Raw genomic sequence first — 6,234 nt, forward strand, 5'->3', positions numbered from 1 at the left:
GGGACGTATATCCGTTTTGTTCACTGCTGTATCCCTAACAACTGGACCAGCATCTGGCACGTAGGATGGGCTCATTCTTTGCTGAATGAACTGGATGCCCAGATGAAGGTCTCCACAAATACCCTCAGATCTTGATTACCTACGTCAACAGGAAAGGATAATAATCCCCAATGACGGATGATCTGCGCAACCAATTCATAATGCACTTTACCATGTGTTATTTCAATTTTAATACAGGACTGCAGGGATTTGCCTTCGGTAAGAATTTGATGGTGTTACGTGGCTCTGAGGGGTGGAACAAAGGAAAAGGAAGCCCAGAAATACTGGGACAAAGAAGCCCATCCGGGATTCAGTTTGCTGCAGAAAAATTCACAGGCATACGAGATCATCTTCCATATATATATGCAGACTCCTATGTAAGGGACCCTCAGTGGGCACTGAATAGCTATTATCTCCTCTTCCACACATCCTATGCAGCATTTCCCAAGGCCACCTCCTGCTGTTCCTGAACCAGTTCGGCCTCCCCCTGCCACATGCCCCTGCACAAGCTCCTTCCTATGCTTGGAATGTTGTCTTTCCCCTACCCTGTGTCCACCCACTGCCCCCTCACTTCTCCCCTCTCTGTAATTCCTCCCTCACCCTTCAAGTCTCAGCTGAGATACTGCCTAGGAAGGACTCCCCTGGGGAGAGTTAATCACTTCCTCCTCCAATAATAGCATCCAATACAAACACTGTAATTATGTTGCATTGTAATTGCTAATTTGTTCCCAGTCTGTCCTTCTCCCCAGAAGACTGTAGGAGCCTGGAGGGCAGAGACTTACTTTACTCAGTACTGTAGCCCTGGCCACTAACACGTGTGTGACTCACGGCAGGACTGCGGTGAATGACGGAGGGGCTGTAGGCATCCCAGACGCTGTAAACAGGGAAGGAAAACATCTTGCCCGGAACAGCGATTTCTCAGTCATCATTCCCCGCCTGGGAGGCCAGGTAAACTCTGCTTCAAAGGAACCTGACATGTTTAACACACATGCTGCTGAACGGAGGGCTGTCATTCAGGCTGGCGGAGTATACATTTGAGGGCAGAGTTTACCACAGGGTTCCTTTAAATAATGAGTTTCTTCATTGTTTTCCAAGGCAAGAGCTGAATCAGCCAGGGAATCCGAACTCAGCCCCGCAGACTTTCGCACAAGGGCACCCCAGGTGAATGGCTAGCTTGATCATTGTCACTTTCTCCTTGTCTGTACACACTGGCTATGGGCATCTGGATGGTGCCCAAAACCAGATCCGGAAAAATCTACGAGGCCTCAAATCCAGATTAAGAGAGGAGGGGCAGAGAATCACAGCAACAGGCAAGGTTTTCGTTTTGTTTCGTTTGTTTGGTTTTGCATTATAGCATCCCCAATGTCTAGACCGGGTCCCTGGCACATACCTGATACTCCCAGAATATCTGTTGAATGAATGTGTGACTAAGGGACTCTAAAATATCACCAAGAATGGAGAAGACGTTATAGCACTGCAGTTAGAAATAACTCTTTAATGAGCCTTGAAGGGTGGGTCTGGTGGGTGAGTCTCCCAAGAGGCATACTCTCAGAAAAGCAGATGGTGACCAAACTGCTGTCCAAAGAGTGTGGGTCCAATGAACTAAACTTTGGTCTGACAGTGGAGTATGCACGTTCCCATCTGGGCACAAAAGGAGAACTGCCCAGCTTCCTCCTTTTCTCTCATTTTCCATGTGGTGCTCAGCTCCTGTCTCAAGAAATAGTGAATATTTGAGGAACATTGGCTACAAAGGGCATAAAATCATTAGAAAGCCGGGAGTGACCACATGCCTCCATATAGCCTTGGTTATAACTTGACCCAGGGCCAGTTTTTATTTTTATTTTTATTTTTGAGGGAGAGGGCGCAGGGGACAGAGGATTCAAAGCAGGCTCTGCGCAGACAGCAGTGAGCCTAATGTGGGGCTCAAACTCACGAACTGTGAGATCATGACCTGAGCTGAAGTCGGATGCTCTACCAACTGAGCCACCCAGGTACCCCGACCCAGAACCACTTTTAAGAGCTAAAAGATCACAAGATTTTTTATTTTATTATTTTTATTGTTTTTTGAGTGTAATGAAACTCTTCCTTCAGGTTGATTTTGCATGAAAAATCTCTGCAGGTGGGCTATAACCATAACTTTTAAAGCTTGGCCATATGGGAAGAAAGCTAGCATTTATCCAGTGCCAATCATATGCCAGAATGCATAAACCAGACACTTCTGGTAATTATTCAATCCTTATGACTGCACTATGAGGGAAGTGCTATACCCCTTTTGCAGATAGGAACTGAGGCTCGAGGGTAATCTGTAACTTGCCTCAGCTCACCCAATCTGTCACAGGCTGGCTGATGAGTCCACGCCAACTCAGCACACAGCTCACAGATGGGCTTCAGAAAACACTCGTGATTTTAAGAGAACCAAATCCTCTTGATGAATACATTTTCCTGACCTTTTCAGCGACGGACACGTTTGATTGGGCATACGGAGATTGGCCTGGCGCAGAACGGCAAGAAGGCCTGTGATCCCTCCAAGCGGATGAGGTAAGGCTCCAAAGCATATTTCCCCAAGGCCCTCTTAAGCCCAGCCAGTCTGAGCTTAAACCTTCTGACTGCAGTGCAAGTGTGCGGGATAATGAGCTGCGGAGGAAAATGGGAGGTGAACAGGCTCCTGATGAGAATAGCTTAACTCGCCTTGCAAAGTGGCTCGAGTGCACAGTAGCCCTGCTTCTTGGGAAAATAACATCACGGATACATTGCAGAGATGTAGGTGGTAATGGCACAGAACGTAAGAACATGTTGGCACTGTCGATTTAAAATAGCAAGAGCAGCAGAAAGGCATGAATGCAGTAATTCTAACCCCGTTAAACTAAAAACATTCCTTGGGCCCTCTTGGGAGACTTTATTTGGCTTCCCAAGGAGGGAGGTGAACCAGCCTCTTTGTGGTCAGTTTCGTTTGGGGATAGTCGTGTTCCACTCTTCACCTAATTGGCATAGAAGAGTAGACATAACCCAGAGACACCCAGTAAAAATGTGGAGGTTTGGAATGAGTTTTATTTGTAAGAGGTCTTCCCTTGGGTAGACCCATTAGGAAACCTTTAACAGGACTTGCACTCCTGAGAATGAAAACAGACGCAAGGCTTCCTGGGTTCAGTCCAGTTCTGCCACTTGCCTTGGACAAGGAAACTCATTCATCTGTGTTTGTTTCCTCATCTGTAAAATGGGGATAATAAAATTATCTACCCATAAGGATTTATATAAAGGTTAAATGAGATAATCCATGCAAAGGAGCACAATCCCCAATATATGGGAAGCCCTCAGTTGTTTATTATTATTACCTTACACACCCAATCACAAAGCTATGCACTGCAGCCACTGCAGTACAGTTTATAATAAAAACTGGGAACAATCTAAAAATCCAAAATTGAGGTGCCTAGGTGGTGACTCAGTCGGTTAAACATCCGACTTCGGCTCAGGTCATGATCTAGTGGTTTGTGGGTTCCTGCCCCGCGTTGGTCTCTGTGCTGACAGCTCAGAGCCTGGAACCTGCTTCGGATTCTGTGTCTCCCTCTCTGCCCCTCCCCCACTCACTCACACTCTCTCTCTCTCTCTCTCTCTCAAAAATGGATAATAAAACGTTTAAAAAATAAATAATAAAGTAAAAAATAAAAATCCAAAATTAAGTCAATGATTAAGCAAAATAGACTGCATATCCAGTCCAGAAAAAAAAGACAGAGCCTTTGAAAATGCCGGCTATGACAAAGCATAAGAGACCCTTAAAAACTGAGAACAAACTGAGGGTTGATGGGGGGTGGGAGGGAGCGGAGGGTAGGTGATGGGTATTGAAGAGGGCATCTTTTGGGATGAGCACTGGGTGTTGTATGGAAACCAATTCGACAATAAATTTCATATATTAAAAAAAAAAAATGCCGGCTATGAAAGCTATAGAAGAATATTTTTTAAGTGTTTATGATAAAATAAGTGGAGAAAAGAGCAGCATACAAATTACAATCATATAGTACAAAAACCAAGTCCTATAAATTGGGGGAAGGGAGATTTATAGGAAATACATGAAAATGTATTAGGATGAGTGAACTCTGGGTAATTTAAAATTTTTCCATGCTCTCTTTTCCCAAGTGTTTTATGTATTTTCAGAGTAAAAATATATGAAATAATATTTAAAAGTTATGTAAAGTTGCTGCTTTTTGAGGGCAATTTACACTAAGGCTTAAGGAACTGAGTGCTATTTTTTTTTTTTTAATTTTATCAATACTTTCAGAAAAAGAGGACCTAAGGGAAGTAGGTAGTAAAATAATTTTCCCGACTTATAAATCGGTGACAGTTGGTTCTCTGGAAGCTTCAGTAAATAAGGTTGGAGTTGTTCCCTTATTTCGGACACACTAATATTTTCCGTGACAACTTCTCATCAGCTTTTCTGCGTTTGCTATGGACATTCTAGCTGACCCTTGGTCAGGGAGGCCAGTCAGGCCAAGGGACCTAGAAATAGTTATCTCCAGGGAGTCAGTGAGAGCCTGCTACAGTGTTCATGATGGACAAGAGGTACTTGGTCCAAACCAGGTCTGTCCTAAACACACTTCATCGTCGGTCTTTCTCCTCTAACCCACCCCTCCCTCTCTCCTTTTGCTCTCTGCACCCTTCTGGTAAGCCCAGTGCTAGGCCACAAGTGAAGCAGAGGTGGATGAGACTCAGCTCCTGCCTTGAGGGAGCCCAGCCCAGGACAAGAAGGAGCAAACTCAGCCCCAACGCAACACGACAGAGGCCACCATATCAGTGCTGTGCAGCCATAGAGTAAGGCATCTGATGGCGGCTGGGAACGAGGAAATGTTTGCCAGGGTAGGAGAAAGGCTGGGATAAAGGCATCCTGGGCGGAGGAACAGCAGCTACAAGGGCAGTTGCAAAAGCACCAGGAGGGCATGTTGTTGAGGGGGAAGGTGGTGGGGCTGGTGTCTTGTGGGCTTTAGTCTGAGAGAGAGGATCAGGAAGGAGTCAGCATGTGAAGACACCATGCTTAGGGGGTGGACCCAAGTCTTACAGGCTAAGGGTTAGTGGAAGTTTTAAAGCAGGAGAGAGCCGTGCTTAGATTCTATTTTGGGAAGATAATGCCACCTGCAGTGTAAGAGGCTGTGCTTGTTCAAGGGATGGAGTCAGTGGCAAGGGTACATGGGTAGTAGTGGTACGTTGAGGTGGTCTCAGCAGTCTGAGGGCAGCTCACTAGGGCTTGGTAGCTCCTTGCAGCAGGAAGGGGTGGGGGGAGCGGTAAGGAAGCAGATCAGGGAGTGGTGACCAAGGCAGAGGTGACAGCTCTGGCTGGCTGGCTGGGTCTGAGGGTGACACAAATCAAGGATGGGCGTGTGGCCCTAGCCATGCCATGAACTAAGATAGGGAACATCAGAGAAATGGGCTTGGCGGTGGGCGGATAAGGAAAGATAACGAACTCAGTTTGGGACAGGCAGAGTGAAACGTGCCGAGGGGCCATCTGGGCAGTTGATGAGAGGGGTCTGGTCTTCAGAAAATAATTTTAGGCTGAGGATACTGATCAGGAAGGTAGAGAGCACAGGAGTGGGTGGATGCTCTAGAAACAGATGAGGTTACCCTGGTGGGACTAGGGGACAGAATTATAGGGAATAATAATGTTTCAAGATACTTGGTCTTCAAGATTAGGTTTGATGGAGGGCTGCCTGAGGGTCTACTGAGGCTCTAAACTGCATGAATAGTGTTTTCTTTCCCATGGCCATTGCAGATGAATTTTCAGTTCAAGTTTCTTGACTGGTTTGTTTTTGCTGGCTTTGAAAATGCAGTGGTGTATGGTGAGTAGGAGGCTTTGGAACCAGAGGGACCTGTGTGCCTGTCCCAGCTCCCTGACTCTGGGGAAGGAGTCGAACCTCTCTGACGCTGCACTGTGGAAAAGGGAGTGAGCTCGGACATTCACACACTTGTTTGCGATATGATGTAGGTTTGGTTGCTTATATAAAAGTGTGTAACCTCAGCCTTGCAATGTATTCCATAAGCTAAACCAAAAGACTTCTCTTCGTAAAGATACATCATTTATAAAATTTACAATCTTTAGCATATTTTAAAGTGAAACGTGTGCTGATTTTAATGTTTGAGCTGGCTCTGGCATTTCAATGATTAAAAAGTGGGCTAGAAAGTTCTAGAGGACAGGGCACATTTGTTTCTCTT

This window comes from Neofelis nebulosa, chromosome 16 (genome assembly GCF_028018385.1).
Source record: "Neofelis nebulosa isolate mNeoNeb1 chromosome 16, mNeoNeb1.pri, whole genome shotgun sequence".
Lineage (NCBI taxonomy): Eukaryota > Metazoa > Chordata > Mammalia > Carnivora > Felidae > Neofelis > Neofelis nebulosa.